This window comes from Psammomys obesus, unplaced genomic scaffold (assembly GCF_907164565.1).
Source record: "Psammomys obesus unplaced genomic scaffold, mPsaObe1.curated_primary_1811, whole genome shotgun sequence".
Taxonomy (NCBI): Eukaryota; Metazoa; Chordata; class Mammalia; order Rodentia; family Muridae; genus Psammomys; species Psammomys obesus.
This window is the reverse complement of record NW_026594083.1, coordinates 4937464-4956923: the sequence shown is the minus strand read 5'-3', so window position 1 is coordinate 4956923 and position 19460 is coordinate 4937464. Positions and strand designations below refer to the sequence as shown.

The window sequence follows — 19460 nt, the reverse complement described above, 5'->3', positions numbered from 1 at the left end:
GAAGAACCCTACCCACACCTTACATTTAGCAGGATGTCAGCAGTTTCATATTCATTGTCAACCAAGTCAAGACCAACTTATATTGGGGCAAGTTTCCAAGACTAGGAATTAGGATGTAGAGAATCCCTAAGGTCTCTGTTGTATTCTAACAAATATAATTGCGAATGTTGTTGGTGTTACATTTGCATGTGAATAACTTCCTTCTATATATATCCAGGAAAAGTGCTTTTCCTCCCTTACTCCTCTAGGAGCTCCTGTCATCACTTATTGGCAAGGTCCGATTTGATTCCAGAATATAGAACTTGGGACCCTCTTCCATATCTGCTGTTCCCATGTAACCTCACTCTAAAGATTAACTATGCCCAAGTCTAATGAAGCGCTTTGTAACTGGGAAAGCATGCAGCTTAATGGTTGCTGTCGTTTTCTGCACTTTCCCCATCCCTCCCTATTTAATAGGTCACAGATGGAGGCAAGGTGTCAGCAGAGCCACCTCTGTGACCTGGGATACCTCTTAGATGCCTTTCTTTATACTTTCATACTAGGCAGGTACAATTTTTCATGGTTGTTATTTTCACCTTTCATTTGTTAGAAATATATGCTTGTTGAAGAAAACTACAAAATGTCAGCAGAAAGGAAAAAATAATTATGTCTGAATGCAGAAACGATGCCGTTATTTCGTATGCTTTTAATGCAAAAATATTTACGCTAAACATAGGGTTGTTTCATTATCATTCAATGTAGCTCAATTTCTTTATATAATTTCTTTGTATATGATACTGTATCTTATAGACTATCCCATGGTGTAATAGATTATTGTTTAACTATTGAGCTTTTGGGTTTGTTTTTTAGTTTCAACATACAGTAGCTCTTTCTAATTTTGCTGTCAGAAATAATGTATATTATAAACATATTTTTGCTAAATAATTAATATCCTTTTCATGTTCTTTGTTTTCTTGTAAAATAGGGCAACTCTTAGGCTTGGGCTTGCCACAATAAAGAGACATAAAATGTTTTGTGACATCTCAAGTCATAATGAGACCACCACTACAATTTAAGATACAGCTGTTTGAACACCCATCATTTGGTCTCTTCTTTCCCAAGAATCCCCATAGATCTATTTCTTGTCTAGAGTCAGTTAATTTACATTGTTAGGAGTGTATGCAAGTGGAATTACACTTCACCTGTTTGTTTTTATATAGTTTCTTGTACAAGGATAATTTCTGTGTTCATTATTGTTATATCAATGATACAGTTAGTAGTGCTGAGTATAGAGAAGCATGGACTTGCCACAGTCTTACCTCAGCTGGTCATTGTATTCTTTTTTCTTTTTTTTTCTTTTTCCTCCCAGTTTGAGGCTGTTAAAATCAAAGTTGGTCCGAGCATCCCTCTAATGTCTGTATGAATGAAAGACAGCTGATTTTTATTGTACTGAAAGGGTTAAATTGTTGTATTTTGAAACTGAAGAAATTTAATATAAGAAACTGCGGCTGTCTTCCTTATTTTTTTTTTTTTTGGAGATGTTTTAAGGGGTACATAGAATTATGAGGTGAGTCATAATAGATGAAGTTTTCAGAACACTAAAAAATTAGGAGTTAATGTAGGTTAACAGGTACTTCAGAGCAACAACACACATTTACCTAATAATTAGGTAAATGTATTATTTCAGTAGCAGGGAACTCTTACATTCCTTTAACAAGCTAATAGTCACAAACCATTTATCTGTCAAATGACTCCTACTTTGAATTTGAACAAGGGAAGATTATGAGATAAATGTATTGAATGTCACAAAATAATATTTCTAAATCCGGTTTGGAATAGCTGCCCAACTGTCCTTTTCCTGTTGGTAAGGTTGACTGAGGAGGACCAGAGAATCTGAAGACTCCAGTGACATCAGAGCCACTTTCAACAACCTTCTCAGCTTCCTTTTCCACATAGCCAAGGCTCAGGCTGGACAGAAGCGGTGAGAATCCTTCCTTTCCTTCCATTCTCTGGCTTCATCATTGTGGCTTTAATGTGTTTTAGACAGTTCTTTCTGGTAGCTTACAGCTACCAGATATATATTCTGTGTTTCATCTCTACGAATTATATCTTTAGGCAGTGTGGTTAAGAAAACACATAAGACCTAATCTAAAAAATTACAGTAAAGAATCAAATAAATGAAAGCAAACGGTGAAAGAGATAAAGTGCCATCAGAAGCCAAAAACCAAAATTCTTGTGAATAGAAACCAGTAGATTACTTCTGTAGAGATGGGTTGCAAAATGAAAATAATGTTTTGTGTCGATGATATTTAATTTTTTTTTACTCAAACCCATAGAAAATATAAAGTTGATATCTGAAATAGTAATCCTATTTCATGTAAAAAGTTAATTATTGTTTGGAGAAGACAGAAATGTTTAGTTTTTGTGGGTATGTCATTGCTTTTTGAGTTATATAACCTGGTTGCCTCCTACAAGGGATTTCTGAGAAATGATAACATATTTTGTTTGAGTTAACAAAAGAGATGAGTGAATGGTAAATTCCTGTTGAATTGGCATGACTGTTTTCCTAGTGTAAGTGCTGCCTTGGATCATGCACGATTTAGTCCTGGGATGTAGCAGCCTGTACAAGCTAGGAAAAAGCTACGTGATCCTTTATTGTACTTGCAAGTTCCCAGGAAGAGTTTGCTTTCAGCTAAAAAACTGGAAACTCTGGTCAGAAAAAGTAGCGACCTGCACCTTAAATTCACCCCATTTTAACTGAAATGATACTGGGAAGAAGGGGTGGTAATTTTGAGTCAACTTCTATTCAGGAAACCTAGCTGTGTGATTAGTGTAAATGTTTTCCTTAATGTTTTATTTTTTTCTTGTCATCTCACCAAGAAAAGCCTTAAAACATTGTTTTTAGAACAGCCTAAAATTAGTATTTTGGGGGCACTTGTTGTTTACATTGTTATACATTGTCCTCCTGTAAGTTAGAACTTGTATCAACTACACTTCTATTTATTAATGAGTTATTTCGTTGGTATACATTCTGTGTTCCCACCCTGAAATCTGTTTATTTAGATGGGGAAACCTTGAACTCCTTTCTCAGCTTGAGTTTTATTAAAATAAATACCAGAAGGTCGACCCCTCCCAGCTGTAACGAGTTTGTTGGTGTTTGCCCACACTTGTTTTACTGAGTTACCAGAAGTCACAATCACTTGGAGTTGAACAGGTGATACTGATGGGGAACAGATAAAAATACAGCCAATAGGAAGTTCTTAGAAACTCAGCACATTTAGCTGCTATGGTGGCCTATAATCCCATCACTGGAGGCTAAGACAGGGCAGTGTTGAATTGCAGGCCAGACTGTGTCACCTGGTAGTGGTGAGAGACACTTATCTCCAGAAAAGAAGTGGAGGAGGGGAAACTAGCAGTGTTGATTTTTCTTCTAAGTAAAATAAAATTATTTAGACCAGTGAACAACTTTGAAAATACAAAAATAAATCACTGATAATGGTTTTTTGTTTTTTTTTTAGATCTTTTGCATACACTTAACATGATTCAAGATTTTTAAGGTGAATATGTCTGGCTTTTTATTTTCTAAAATGTATTTATAGGGATTGGACTGTAGCATAGTTGACAGACCACATGCACAAAGGCCCTGGGTTCAATCCTAACCTGGTATAAAACCAGGTTTGGCGGCACAGGCATGTAAAAGCAGCACACGGGAGGTAGAGGCCAAACAATGAGTACAAAATCACCCTTGCTTACTTTCTTAGTAAGTTTCAAGCCAGACTGAACTACATGAGTCCCATTCAAAAATATGTATTTGATCACATGTTCATCAGAGCCATAGTCAAGGAAGCCTGGCTGGGCAGCATCATGCTTTCTAATATCTGTAGCAGGCAGTGGACTGTGTCATGCTAAGCAAGATGTGGCAGGCCTATGTTTGACAAGTTGAAGTTATATATTTTCCTTATCGTAGTTTACCATATAACCACAATAAAAAAAAAAAAAAACAAAAACACGCTGTTATACTTTTAAGAGTGGTAATGTCTCTTTGAATGAAGAAGAAGATCGAAGAAACAATTGGATTATTAAATATTGAGAACCATATAAAACATGGAACGCCTCGGAAGATTTTAATGTCAGTTTTTCTGTATTTGTTAGTTCAGTTCTTTCAAGAAATGTAGTCCTACTGTGTAGTAACTAACAAGTGAAATTTGCTCTTAATAGGTGAATTTTATAATATCCTGTACATTGAGCTTTTTCTCACTTTCTTTAATATTCATTAGTTTATTTTTATAAAAAATGATTAAGCAAAATGTGATTATCCTGGGTAGAATTGATAACTGACTAAGTCAATTTAGCTCAACTACCTGAACATAATAATTTTCCATAGAAGGAAATGCTTTCTGGGATATGCCTTTTCACTAGGAAAATTTTTATATAATGTATTTTTTTTCTAGTCTGATGAAATTGTGGAAGTCGTTCAGCAAGTGTTTTATGTATCTAGCTTTTTATGTCAGAGAAAAAGATTTGTATAAAGACATAAAAATGGCCAGAGGTTTATTTGGTTCAGTTAGATCAGGGTGCCAGGTTGCTAAGGTTAGTGACGAAAAAAAGTAGGTGGAAATATATACCTCAGCACCTAAGGATGTGCTCTTCTACACCTGAGCTCGATCTCCCAGACTTACATGGTAGAAGGAGAGAGCTCACGCTATCAAATTGTTCTCAAAGGTACAGTGGTGGCATGTGTTTGCCCACAAACACATTAAATAAGTAGAAAGATTAAAAACAGGAAAACCTGAAAGAATAATACTCCTTCCAATCCAGAGACCTCCAGTGCATGCCTGACATCATGTGTCATACAGAATTCCCAAGGTACAGTACACCATATTGTATGCACATACCTGGTATGAAGCTTAATTTAAAGCTAGCTATAGTAAGAGTTTAGCAATAATAACTAGCGATAAGACAGAATGTAGAAATAAGCTATAACAAACCCTTTGTGGAGCTGTCTTTGTTGTGAGATGCCTTACATTGTACTAACTGTGCTGGGCCAAGGTGACTTAAACCCCTTGGGTTAAGTAGAAATCCCTTGGCTAGGTAGAGCTGTGAGCAGCGCTTTTTGCTTAGTATACCACAGTCTGTGAAAGCATTTAAACTTCTGCCCTGTGGGCCTAGGAGCATGGTCCAGGCAAAGCCCTGATTAGTCAGTTTAATTGGAATTAATTGCCATAAGTCAAGTTGGCTACCACCAACCAGTTTGGCTGGCCCATTGGAGCCTCGCTGGCTATGGACAACCCTGGTAAGAAGATCTAGATAGATCTTGGCTCGAATGAAGTGTTGTTAATTTCCAACATTGCTTCCATCTACTTATAATTCCCTTCCTCACAGCCAGCCACCTTATTTCAAAGGCTTAGCCTTTACCCTTTACCAAGGTCCTTGCCCCAATATTTTAGCCACCAGATTTTCCCCAAACTCCAGTTTACTTGTGTTGTTGTTCTGGTCATATAATGAGTGAGCGACTCTTACAACTTAATTATCATAGGAAAATAACAAGCCTTTCTTAATTAATCCTGACTTATCATTACAGTGGGAAAAGCATAATTAACATCTCTTCTAAATTTGATATCTGTAAAGAGTGGCCTTTCCTTAACTCTTCTGAATAATTAACATGACTAACGTCATTTGGGAGGGAAATCCCTACTGTTCTAAACTTCCGGATGTGCTTGGAATTTTTGCTATTCTGTGATAGATTCAAGTGACGTAAATAAAACAATGAAAAACTCTGCTGAACCAACTGTGAGCCCACTTGCTTGCACAGACGATGGTCTATTTCCTTTGAGTGTCTCACTGGGTTTCTTGATTATTTGCACTCTTGGCTGTCCGGGCTTGGCATGTTTCTAGCAGTAGAGCTTTTTATTTTGGTAACACAATTTCCCCTTCTGGGATCAGATTTCACTCTCATTTTCAAACCCTGTTGATCCCTTTGTACACCCACACAGAAAGCTGGCTCATGGGGTGGCATGAGTATCCCCTGGTGAGAAAGCGTGCTCTCTGCATGTCTATCGACCACACCCCTCTTTGCCATCCTTAGCTGCCCTCCAAGCTGGCGCTTTTCAGTGTGTGCACAGTGAAGGCCTGGTTTCTCTTCTGTCTTCAGTCCATATCAGTAGTGTAGCAGCACTCACTCACTGTGGTCATGTCAGGGTAGAAGTGAAGCAAAAGACATATGGATCCTGTGTCCCAGTCTTTCCCCATACACAAGGATAAGGTAGCGTATTAGTTAGAAAGTTCCTGATTACTGGCAAATTCTGTTCTCTGAGGAGCTAACAGTGTTTCTAGACTGTGCTGTGTTATGAGCACCCTTCTCTTCCTTTCGTGACCTCATGGTCCTTTCACTCCCTAAAGTCTTTTGGTGTTGGCAGAACACTGGATTGTGCCTTAGGCCAGTTCACGTGCCTCCTCTGTAGACTGCTGCCTTTAGAAGCACTGCCCTGCTGTTTCTGCCTTAGTGCTTTCTTTCTTTTCTGTTCGTGTTTTTGTTTAACTCTGATCTCAGTGTGCTGGTGATTGGAAAGCTTGTAAAGCCAGTGCAGGCAGGTTTGTCATTGATTTTCCTTGTAGCCTCAGTTCTTACCACACAACAGCTCTTTATCAACGTTTGTGGGTGTTACTGATGGTATGGCAAATTCGAACTGATGCCAACTGCAAAGATGGGAAATGTTTCAAATCCTCTCATCTTCATTTAAAACAAACTTCCTTTTCTTCCTTCAACTGGATCTTGGGGACGTTTTTGACATGGAGGATATCTTTTCCCCCCTTTCTTCTTTCCTATTTCATTTTGTCTTCTGTAGTATGAGAGATTGAACCTATGTAAGGATTTGTGCATTGTAAGCAACTACTGAGCCACACCCCTAACTGAGAGCATTCTTTATTTGGCACAATTACAGTGGACAGCCTGGATGCTGGAAAACAAATATTTTGTTTGAAGACAGTCAAGATGCTGCTTCTTAGCTTTTGCCCCAGTACATCATCAGTGGTTCTCAAATTTCTCAGGACCAGTTTATGTTCTTAGTTAGTTGAGGACCCAAGTGAGTTTTCATCTAGGTCAACCATAACTCCTGTTAGTTACCATATGAGAAATTTGAAGTAAGAAAAATTTTAAATGCCAAAATGCTCAAAGGTGGATTTTTTTATATAAATTTTATTTTTCATATTAGTTACAGGTTATTTACTTTGTAACCCAACTATAGCCCCCTCCGTCATTCCCTCCCAATCCCATCTTCCCTCTCTTATCTCCTCCCTGCCCTCTCTAAATCCATTGATAGGGGAGGTCCTCAAAGATGGATTTCATTTGCCATCAAAACAATAGCACCTGACTTCTGAATGTTGTATCATGAAAGTAGTCTTTATCTCTTGTGCATCCTGAATAAGGACTGTTGAGCATGACTGGCCCATATTCTGAGACTGCTGTCAATGAAATTTACGTTCCAAATGTTCTATACATTCCTCCTAACATAACCTAAGTTTTGTGTTGGTAGATTAGTAAGTTTTCTTCTTATCTTCTACAAAGTTCATCATGTTTCCCACTCTTCTATTAATGTCTAGACATAGAATGTGCTGGAACCTATTACCAGTGTCAGCCTGGCAGTCATACGACAGAGATGCTTACTCAAGGAGAAGGCATTTTATTTGTGGATACTCATAAGGTCATTCCTAGTCAGGCACTGTCAGTAACCCTGGCTTTCAAGAGCTGTCCCTTTTTATGACTTGTGAAACTCCATGTTCTCCTGGGCAAGTTTTCTCATTTGAGAGATTGTGGAAGTTTGGTTGTTAATGAAGTCTTCTGATGAAGTCGATTCCTTCTTTTGGGAAAGTGCTAGGCTTCCCTTCATGTCTTTCATTCTCTTTTCCTCTGTGTGCCCTTCCCTTCCTCTTGCCTCAGCCTGACCCCTGATGCTGGCTTGCCTTTTGTGCTCTGCCAGATACTTCTTTGGCCCTAGTATCTCCTGCTCCCCCACTCCCCCCTGCTCTACCTTGGCTGACACTCTGTTAAATTCCTCCTGAGGTCTTAGCAGGACAGTCAGTCTCTAGAGTATTTAACGACTCCTCAATTCACTGAGTACTGGGTCTTCCTGAGAGTTCTGGGAATGCAGCGTGTACTGTGTGGCTGGATGGTAATCCAAAAATGGCTACACATCAAACTCTTGACTTACTAACAGCTCATAGTCTCTTATTGTATGGTGATGTCATAATGTGAGCTAGGATTTGGGGATTTACTACGATTACCAGTGATAATCTAGAAGCACAGCACGAAACCCACAGAACACTGGGAGTCTTTAATCTTTTAATATCTTTTGTTCTAAGCATAGTAGACCCTCAGTAAATGTTTACCAAGTACTTTTTGTCTTCATTAGTGTTGTATAAAACACTTAGCTCCAGCAACCATGTAATAATTTAAGCCAGACCCCTACTCCACTTGATCACTCTTAGCCAAGAGAAATATCCCTTTGAGTGGGGTCCGGTGGCACATTCCTGTAATCCTGGTACTTCAGAGGCTAAGGTGGTAGAATCATGAGTTCAAGGCCAGCTGAGACTATATAGGATGTAAGCCCTTATCTTAAATAGACAAAATGAAAAAGAAAGAAAAGCAGAAATATGCCTTCACATTGTTTAAAAATGGTACACACTGCTTTTGTAATAAGCAAAACTTGTGCCCAGTGAAGATTATATTTTAATTATATACAGTTCAGATTTTAAATTCTGAGCTATACTGGAATTTTTGCTTTTCTTGGAATTTCATATCAACAAAATATTGTATATACCTATGCTAAAAAATCTACTAATTATTTTATTTTCATCTTTTGCTGTTAAATTATATCTATTTTGTAGCAGTCTTTATGTTACACAAGTTGCTTCCTAAGTGTTCAGTCCTGATTGTATTATTTCCTGAGGTGTATTTAACTTGGCTGCCCATACCTTAAATTGACTTTGATTTCTTCTTTGCACTACTTGATCTACCACATCAAATATTTTCTTTAAGCCATCAGCAACCCCACTGTTTCTCTTCTTTATTTGTTTTGTTTCTAAAACATTCCTTTAATCATATCATCTCCTATAAACCATTCATTCCTCCAGATAAAGGCCTAAGCTCCTGGGCATGGCCTTGACTTAAAAGTCCTTGGTCTTAGTAGCATCCTTAGCTTAACCTCCAGTCACAGTAGAGGATTGCCCCTTCCTGTGTCACACCAGAGCAATTTTTCTGGTGGCCCAGCACCTCCTCCTGTCTTTAGTCACCATTCCCCACTATCCACATAGATACAGAGAGTTGAAGTTTGGGTTGTCCCTACTCAGTGTGTCCACGGCACTTGTGACATTCATGCGTGCATCATGGAGAACTTAGCAGCATTCGCTCCCTGACTTTTTGCATGGAGAACAAAGGAAAGATTTGAATGTACAGTGCACGGTACTGTTATATAATCATGAGGTATTGCACCCCTTGCCCTGTATATTTTGCAACCACATACCTTAATTCAGTAAAAATGTGGTTGATGTTCAGCAGAATCTTGAACTTATTTATACTGGGTTTTTTTATTGTTGCTGTTTTTTTTTTTGTTTGTTTGTTTTGTTTTGTTTTTAAGGGAATAATGCACAACCTGTTGGGCCTTTATACAATTTAAGCTCTCTACTAACTACTCGTTCATTTGTTAATTGTGGAGATGGAGTGTGTACATGCCATGATATACATGTTCAGGTTAGGGAACAACTTTGGCTTCGGTTCTCTCTTTCTCTACTTTCATGTGGGTTCCAGGGGTTTCATGTGGGTTCAAACTCAAGAAGCCTAGCTCCTTCACTGCTGAGCCATCTCACTGTGCATTAACAACCACACCCAATTTATTCCACTCAACTGTATTCTGAGTGCTAGGGCTGTTGTGTCTTTAGTTTTTTGTTTGTTTGTTTGTTTCCAAAACAGAGTTTCTCTGTATAGCCCTGGATGTCCTGGAACTCACTCTGTAGACCCCAGGCTGGCCTTGAACTCACAGAAATCTACCTGCCTCTTTCTCTTGAGTTCTGAGATTAAAGGTGTGCGCTGTATCCATGTTTTTTCCTGTTCTCTCCCTTGCTCTGAATAATGACATGCAGAGCTTTATATTTATTAAAAGCTGTGGGCACTATAGCTGGGCAGATACTTAGCTGTTCTAACTGGACAGTATTAGCCTGGCCTACTTCCTCCCACATGGCCCATTAACTATCATCATAATCTCTCTTTGGCACCTGGTTCTTCATCCATGTCCAGATGGACTCCTTTCCCTGGTCCACACCTGAGACCCTCTGTCTGGGCCCATAGATCCCACGTTTTTCCTCTCCTGTCCAGTTATTGTCTGTTCAGCTCTTTATATGGCCAGTCAAAAGAACAGTGTTTACGAAATACTGAGACTGGAGGTGCTTCAAAATAATGGCAATACCAAAGTCAGACTGTAATCCAATCTGTACCAGCACAGAAATCAGAATTCCAATACACAGTGCACAAAAACATCACTCCAATAGTGCACCACTGTGCCCAGCTCTGTTTTTGTTGTTCTTTGTTTTTTCTTATCTTTGTGTTTAAGTTTTAGAATAATGATTTTAAAACTTGCCTACCATAGCTACTAAATTAAAATCCAAAGGCAATGCCTGGGAAAGACAAAGCATCTGCTTCTTTTTAGTCTGTTTCCTGTTGCTCTAACAAAATGCTTGAGGCTGAGAATTATAAGAGGAATGAAGGTATTTCTCAGGGGTCTGGATGCTGAGCAGTCTGAGAGCATTGTGCTGACATTGCTTGGCATCTGGTGAAGGCTTCACTGTCTGTCATAAGATAGCAGAGGGCATCACATGATGAGAAAAAAGCCCTGAAGCTAAGTGTTTATTTCATCCCCTACAGGCACCATGCTTGTGATGTCATGTAATGCAAATTACTTCCGGAATGGAAGGCTCCACATGCTTAAGGATGTGGTTTCTAATACATAGATTTGGGGGAGACACACTCAAGTTGTAGCAAGCCTCAACTGCCACCATCTTTCTCTTTTGGCCTGTACATGGAGATGCTAAGAAAAGTGACAACAAATGGTGTGTTTATATCTTACAACCAACAGCACAAGCATGGTTTCTCATGTCCACTTTCCATTTGCTGATGGTCTGCCCCAGTGTCTGTGTCTCTAGTCACATGATACTATTTCATTGTCATCTTAGCAAGATATATGCAGTTGCGGAAAGTCTGGGATTTATCCAGCCCCAAGCTTATTCCTCAAAAATTGAACCTCCTAGGTTAATGTTGGCAAATGTTTTCCAGTCTTACCCTGTCATTGTGCTCGAAATCTAACAGATAGAACTGTGTTTTTAAGGTTTATCTCCATGACACCAAAGTATAGTCAAGAAAAAGTACCCAGCTTGAATTCATTCTAAGCAAAATGGAGTGTTCACTTTTGAGAACTAATCACCGCCCCATCCTTTCTGTGATTGCTTGCTTACATAATTTGTTATGAAAGAATGCTTCTAGGTAAGCCATCTCTCCAGAATGCCTGTCATTTGTTCTGTTCTGCTCTGGAAGAGTTAAGAGGAGACAACATCCTGTGGAAGACCTTGTTTTTAATTTTGCTTCTCACACTGGCACTGATCCTGCTAAGAGCAGCCCAGATTAGTTCGGGAAACCTTTGAAGAGATTTAAGATGTCCTTCAGCCAGTTTGAAGGTTTTTGTCTTGCAAATCCAGTACAAGGGCGCCTGCAGGCATCTCGACCCTTGCTGAGCGGCTGGTGCAGCTCAAGGTCACACTAACCCGCCCTGTGACATTCAACAGCAACAACAACAAAAAAATTATGCGGTAGAACTGCTTCAGTATTCAGCCAACCAATAACTCAGTGAGGAACTGAGGAAGAAGTCTTTTTCACCCCCCTCTTTACTCCCTTTTTTTTTTTTTTGGGGGGGGGGGGAGGTTTTTTTTTTTTTTTTTTTTTTTTTTTTTGCTGTAGGAAATAATCCCAGATTTCTGGTGTGTGTGATGACAAGGTCATTTCTTAATTAGAACACATGTAAAGAACAAAGCTAAATGGCTTCAAAACAGCTTTGTAGTTGATGGAGAGGATTTAAATTATTTAAAGAGATAGTCACCCATGTATGATGGAAACTGAATTCTAAAGGCATTAACTCCTTCCTCCCCGGCTGCATGCTGTTTCTTTTCATTCTTCATCTCTAACACTACAGAGGTGCATTATAACATAAGACAATTTATATAAATGTCTAGTTTATTTCTTTGAGGCAAAACATAAGTCAATAAATGTAATCCTGATATAAACTTTTAATGGAATTTTCTCTCCATGACACATGTCCTGGAAATTTCATCAAATGGCTTGAGGAAGAACTAGGGATCACAGATGTAGTGGTCCCTCTGGCAGTGGTGATTTATTTATACTGTACTGGAGGGAAGTGAGTAAAGGGCTTGTTCACTTTCCTTTCTCTCCCTGATGGTACCCATTTCTGATGTCAATGGCTCAACTAAGCATGTTACCTGTTTAACATCATCAGCCAATATCATTCAGAGGATCGATACGGATTTAAAACGGACACTACTAAATTTGTTGCTGAGTGCAGTTGACACTTTCAGGCTAATGGCACCATGTCCATGAATACTCAGCAACCATGCTGGGCTGGTACTCTACTGGGGGTTGTTGCTCCGCCTGGATCTCCTTCTGCTGTGGGCTAGTGCTAAGTAACCAGTACCTTAGAAGGACAGAGTCCAGGAGAGCCTGCTTCTTCTGCTTGGACTTCATGCATGACACTGATGTAGTTATTGGGGCCCAATAATGAAAAGAGCAATCTTATGGTTGTTATCTTTGTAAGTAGTAGATATAAAACCATTACAAATTGTTATTTCTTTATGTGAAAAAAAAAAATCACATCTGGGCAGAAAAATTTGATTTCAATTTTAAATTGCAGAACAGTTTCCTCAGAATTAAGACCCCATGGCGTCCTCAAATTGATGTTTTTCTACAAATAGGAACGAAGTGGAATCTGGCCAACTAGTTTACAAAGATGTAGAATATTTTCAGTGTGACTGTTTTAACAGATATTTTGTATTTTGTGGGCCACACTTAAAATTTTTAAGTTTGAGTCGATAGCATGGTAGATTGTGTAAGAACGATCTAGAATTTACTAGATCTGTTATTCTAAAGGATTTTCTTCCAGGCGAGAAACATTTGTTTGGGTCCATGAAGTTAGAAAAGGATCCTCACACAAAGACACATATTTTTAGGTGTAACTATCTTAAAGGATTTCTGGTTTGCCAAAGACAAGTTGGAAGGGAATCTAAATGCAATATCTTGGGGTAATGCAGTGAGGCTTGTCCTTGCCTGGAGTCTGGTATGCCTTAAGTGTCATATATGACCCAAGCTCACCTGCTACTCATTTCTCATTTACTGTCCTAATTCATCGATTTGTTATCACTAATTGTTCTTCATTTACTTCTGTGTAGTTTCTAGTACCTAAAGGGTTGAAAGGTTGCTGTAATTGGCACCCGCAGCTGCTCTTTCTTTTGACAGGGGATAATTTTGCAGCCTATGCTTTGTGTGACAGCTGCCTAATTGGGCATTCTCCCCTTGTAGCAAGACAGCCTCCTTCAGCCTCCCTGCTGACAAATGGTGGTGGATTATAGATGAGGACAAGCTGACCCAGTCGACCTTGCTGAGACAGCGGGGAGGGGCCTCCTGCTACTTGAGGGAAGCTTTAGGTCATTTAGAGGACAAGGTCACGAGCCAGGTGGAGAAATGACATGATATCACATGACAGTAGCCTGATGACATGGTCAGCATGTCAAGGACAAAGGTATCAGTATCGATTAAGCATTACTGCAATACTTCACTGAATTCCCTAGTATTTCTTAATTGTTGCTACTATTTTTTTTTTTTTAAGAAAAGGGAAGAATGTGGAGTAGAAAGGAAGAATGCAGAGTAAGATAAGCAGTATTTTAACAGTGGTGGAGCATTTGTTTATATGAAAATAGACTTGATTGAGGAAGCTTTTTAATGAAGTTTGCTAGTTATATGGAGTGTTCTGTTCTGATCTTAATTATAGCTTAGTTTGCAGCCCTTTGACTATCAGGACTTTTCAAGTTATTCAAACATTAAGGCAGACAAATTAAAATGAGGTAATGTGCGTGTTCTTATAAAAGTATTTAGTAACTTCTGTCATCACTCTACCCAAAGACTGGCATACCTTTTGTGTGTTGAATAAAAGAAATATAAGCCAAATGAAAATGTCTAATTAAAGAGAACCTTAAAGCCCTAGATTTAAGAGATCAAATACACTACTCTGCCTCCAAATTCTCAAGTATTACAAATACTCTTAAAACCATTTCTGAGACCTGAAAATATTTTTTTTAAATGGCATGGAATTATTTAGTGTAATAGCTTCAAGAAAATTGGATTTTTTTTCATTGTTATTAACAAGGCACATGCTCTTTTTGAAGTAGGTTTGAGTTATTCCGTTTTAAATGTAAAATCAGAAGAACCCATGCCGACTCTATTAACCCTATCATGACACTTGAAAGTTGTATCTGTGACTTATGTACCGGATAGCACAATCTGTAAGAATGTCTCATTTTGGAAAACACTGAGCGTTTCAACACAGAACAGATCATGATTCTCAGCAGTGGAAAAAGCAATTGTTTTTCATGCTGTTAGGTAGAAGCCTTGCGGAACAGTGGGAATTTTTATCCCCTGAGATTAAAAACTGAGGAATGATAAAATATGAATTAGTTCACAGAAGTAGACACATCTGTGTTTTCATGGCACGTGTGTGCGTGTGTGTGTGTGTGTGTGTGTGTGTGTGCGCGCGCGCGCGCGCGTGCACCCGTGCGATGATGATGATTTTGCCCATGCTGCGTGTGTGTTGAGCTGTTGTCAAACCCTGACTCAGGCTTGGTGGTGGTTTAATCCTGTGCCCTTGTACATGTATACTTGATTAGTAGTTGTGGTTATCTCAGCAGAAGACATACCGCCCTCCTTCTTGTATTGGTCGGGACCCGGGCACTGGGGAGTCAAGGGAAAGGAGAAAGGAAAGAGGTTTTGCATTAGTATTCTATGAAAGCCTTACTGTCTGCAGAACAAATTGATTGCTCCGGTATACCTGTGCACCACTGCTGTGAAAGAAAGGTAGGGCTGTGATCTGTTTGATTATATGGCATATTGTGACACAACAGCAGTGTTTAACATGCGCTCTTTCTGTGGCATGTGCGATAAGTCTAAGGAGAGGAAAAAAAGAACAACAAAGAAATGAATGGAAGTGTATAGGAGGAGTACAGCTTGGTTCACTTCAGCCATGAGTTCATTCGAGTAAGATAATTTTGCTGAAAGGCAGCCACTGGGAGCGTAACTTGATTGATAGCGAAACCCTAGAAAATCTTGAGGCACTAATGTGTTTCCTTGCTCAAAATGTGTCAAAGATGAGATTCATGCTAACTGTGAGACTTTTAACTATGAAGTGGGAGGGGCCATGGGAATTGTCATGCACATAAGTAGTTTAGGAAATTATTTTCAGTATGTCCTATTCTTAAAGGTCCAGTGGAGTGCAGAACGTAAGAGAAAATGTTTTCATGTTAAAAAGAAGAGAAGCAGCTGCTATGTTGTCTGAAACTATATTAAGAAATGTGTTATTTAGTTTATTCTTTTAATGGTTCTTCTATATAGACATACTTTTAGGGTTCTGAGATAGGAAAAGAAATTACATGATTTCTTTTCTCATATCTTTTAAAAACTAAGAATTCTTTTCTGATAGGGACTTGTAGTGAACAATTTGGGATTGCTTATATGAACTGAATGGATGTTATAATATTTTTAAGTATGATTCACATTATCTGCAATTGAAGTTGGATGCCTTGTCAGTCTGAGGCATAGCATTTTTTGCTATGTGTACATCTGTGCTGTGAGGGGAGCGATGTAATTCCTCTCACCTCATGTGAACTGTGGGTGCCCTTTGCCTCCTCTGCCCATGTCTCACTCCCTAGAATACAGTCCGAGCACTAGATCTAAGAGCAGAAGACTAGCTGTCAATCGGTGACGAATTAAAGTTGGCTCATGTTTACTCTTATATTGTTGAAATGAATGTATAGCTGCATGCTATAGATTATGTCTTGCTTTCATGTAATGAAATGCATGATTATTCTGTGCATACTAACTTTCATACCGCCTAAAGACTTTCTGATGGAGCTGAACAGACTGTAGGTAGTAATCTAGACTTGCCCCATGTGGTTTGAAGAAAACTGGGTGGATAGAAAAACATTTCGCACATTTGTAAATTCATTCACAAATACACAAATTCTGAAGTAAAACAGTAATGAAGTCAGCCACTTCAGGTCTTAATGCCTGGTGAGGATATAATATATTTTTAAAACTTCAATGTTACATGGCAAAATTAGATTATTATGTATATTTAAATTTCAGTATATCCAGTAAATGTCTTAGTACTGTATTTTTAGTGCAACTACTTTGTGTCTTACTATCAGAAAAAGATAGAGGAAAAATAAGCAGGGAAGTAAGAATTAGAATATTTACTTTCCAAGGTAATAAGGTATTGGTCTTTCATATTTTCAAAACAAATACTAGGTATATATACACATATGCATGTATAATTATGCTTTTATGTGCATATAGACCGTAATAACTAGCCAAGGAAAATAAGGATGGGAGAAAAACCAAACACAAGTTTGGTTTTTTATGTTTTATGTTTTTTGTTTTTTATGTTTTCTTGTTTCTGATCAAGGAACCAGGGCTGTATTTTGTTTTTCAGAGTGTCCCTAATGCTTTCATTTTGCTTCGTACATAATGGCTTCTCAATCACTTTTAAACAACTGAACATAGACTACGTATGAAACCCCTCCCCACACAGATCTTTTTTTTTTTTTTTTTTTTGTCTGTTTCTATCTTTAATTAGTACTGTAGCCAGAAAAGTGATTTTTAGCATCTTTTGGATTCTAGAAGTATTGTAGGTGTGACAGAGACAAGAATTCATTCTTTAAAAACCAGCCAAGCCACATGTCTTTGGCTTCTGTGACTTAGTAGTTGAGATGCCTGACTGGGCCTCATATTGTTCCTCTTCAATTGGGTATGCTTAGGAGCCCTCTTCTGCAGCAGATACCTGCTTTTTGTTTCCTGCTTATATGCTGACCTATTGTGATGCTGACTATTGTTTAAGCCTTTTATTTAAATCTATAAAACTTCCTTAGGGTTTCACTTGTGAATTTACATGTTTGTTAACTAATATCAATGAATTATTATAAAAGTTCAGGAAAATTGTGTGCCAACTTATAGTTAGAGAAACCTACGTAATTAAATTAGGAAGAAAGTAAACCATACAGTGAAAATTAGTCATGAGAACATTATGTGTTGTTAGCATGATGAGCCTAGTTAATAAGTAACCTTTTTTCTCATTTGGCATGTAGCATTCTATGGGCATGGACCTGTGTTCCTTGAGCCCCAGACCAAGAAAAATAAGGATGGGAGAAGACAAATACCAAAGAGAAGTTTGAGTTTTCTCTTTTCTTGTTTCTTTGGGAAGAAACAAGAAACATTGCAACTGGTGTCAGAGTTCACATAGTCATTGAGAACACCAGGCTGCACATAAATTGTTAGACATAGGTAACTTAGCAACTAGGGTGGGCCTGACACATATGTCGCCTAGCTTCTTGAAACTATCTTCCTGTCATCTGATATCAACTGGGTTAAATTAATTTTCCTAAAATATTAATATTATTCGAGTTTTATACTTGTAGCCAAAATTAAATTAGTTTGTGACTAAGGAGACTATGAATCGAAGTAAAATGACACTGCATGCACAAAATGTACAGACTACCACATCCTATTATGGATTGCCTCCTCAGGACATAAAGCCAGAACTACTTTTATGCCAAGGATGGGTTACAAAATACTGTGTATCACCAAGAAAAATAAAAGTTTTAAAGAAGACTTTTAGAGACTGTAATAAGTTTCTGATTAGCACATCCATAAACACATTGTAGTCCCTCGGTAACTTAAAATTTTAGAACAGAGTTTTCTTTGGTAGTGTAGTCACCCCTGATCTGAGAGAGAGCTGCTGAATTCAAGAAACATGCTCACTCTGATCTGGTGCAGGGGTGGGGTGGCCGTCTGCCAGCCTGTCCCTGCAGAAGACAGCAGATAGCAACTCAAGGGTGGGGCATAAGTAAAGTCCTCCTTAGAGCAGCTGACAAATTGATTTAGCTTTGGGTATGTTAGTCCTTCATCCACTATGGAGAAATGAACAAGGAATTGAGTTTCTTTTAGAGGGCCAAATGAACCAAGCATGGAGGCAGTAAGGAAACCAGTGAATGGTGGGTGGGCATGTGGTTGGAGAACTTGCCTTTCATGAGAACACAGATAAGGTCATTAGCTTACAAGTATAGAAGTTGGCAGTTGAACTGTTTCTAACCCCTTTCTACCCCATCCCATTATGGAAAATAAATCTCTAGGCCCAGTCCATTAGTTTAACAATTGGGCAAAGTTTACCAGCAAGTTCGCCTGCAGGACAATGTCCCCCTCTGTAAAATGTGCTGTTTCAGCCGCTTTCTTTTTGTGCCATGAGGATTAGCTGAAAAGACATAGGAAGTCATGGTCATCACGTATGAGATGGTGGCTTTGCAGGGCTACATTTCACATGTAAGACAGATGTGCCTCCACTGATGTTTACTTAACTTACTACACTTTTCCTGTGAATAATAGAAGGTCAACCATGTCACCGTACTATGATGTCTCTAAGAGCTGCTCTGGAACTTCAAAGTTTTCGACGTAATTCTGGTGTGCTTACTGATTCCACCTGTTAACTGTTGCTTAGACTCAACCTAAAATAAAGTCTGTGGCTCAGTAATAATATGAATCTTCCCAGTGTGCACATTTTTATCTCCATAATTTTTTATTTGCATTGTTTTTATTAAGATATCAAATCCGTACATATTTTTTAGTGATCACATGCCCATATGTCAGTGAATCATGACTTTCAGATAAAACCTGGGTAATGTTTTGGGAAAAGGGGGACCAGAGTGGAAAAAGAATATTTTTCTCAAATCCTATCTTCAGTTTACTGCTCAGTTTGCAGACTTGTGGTGGCAGCGTCTCCTCCTCCTCCTCCTTCTCCTCCTCCTCCTCCTCCTCTTCCTCCTCCTCCTCCTCCTCCTCCTTTTCTTTAATTGTAGAAATTTCTGAGCAATTACAGAATTTTGGATAGTTTATTTTTTATTTTTAAAGAAATTAGGGGTGGTATGACTATGCAGGATTAAATGCTCAGTGGAATAGCAGTTGGTTCGTCCCCTCTAACAGGCAAGAGAAGAGATGTTAGAGACACCTAATGATTGGCTGAGAGTTTTAATAATGTTTTCTTTTCTTTTCTTTCCTTTTCTTTTCTTTTCTTTTCTTTTCTTTTCTTTTCTTTTCTTTTCTTTTCTTTTCTTTT

General features: G+C 38.5%; 1 protein-coding gene across 4 annotated transcripts in view; it reads left to right on the top strand.

Annotated features, from left to right (window-relative positions):
- Nrip1 (nuclear receptor interacting protein 1) overlaps positions 1-19460 on the top strand; it is an 89457-nt gene that overhangs the window by 45679 nt on the left and 24318 nt on the right. Inside the window, exons 3-4 of one of the 4 annotated variants that reach the window (XR_008721366.1) lie at positions 1849-1960; positions 3498-3536. The exons of 2 other annotated variants lie outside the window; for them this stretch is intronic. The gene's annotated coding sequence lies outside the window, so the exon portion shown is untranslated. Of the gene's footprint in view, positions 1-1848; positions 1961-3497; positions 3537-19460 lie in introns of those variants that run through there. One more of the 4 variants, XM_055617826.1, reaches the window with a different exon arrangement.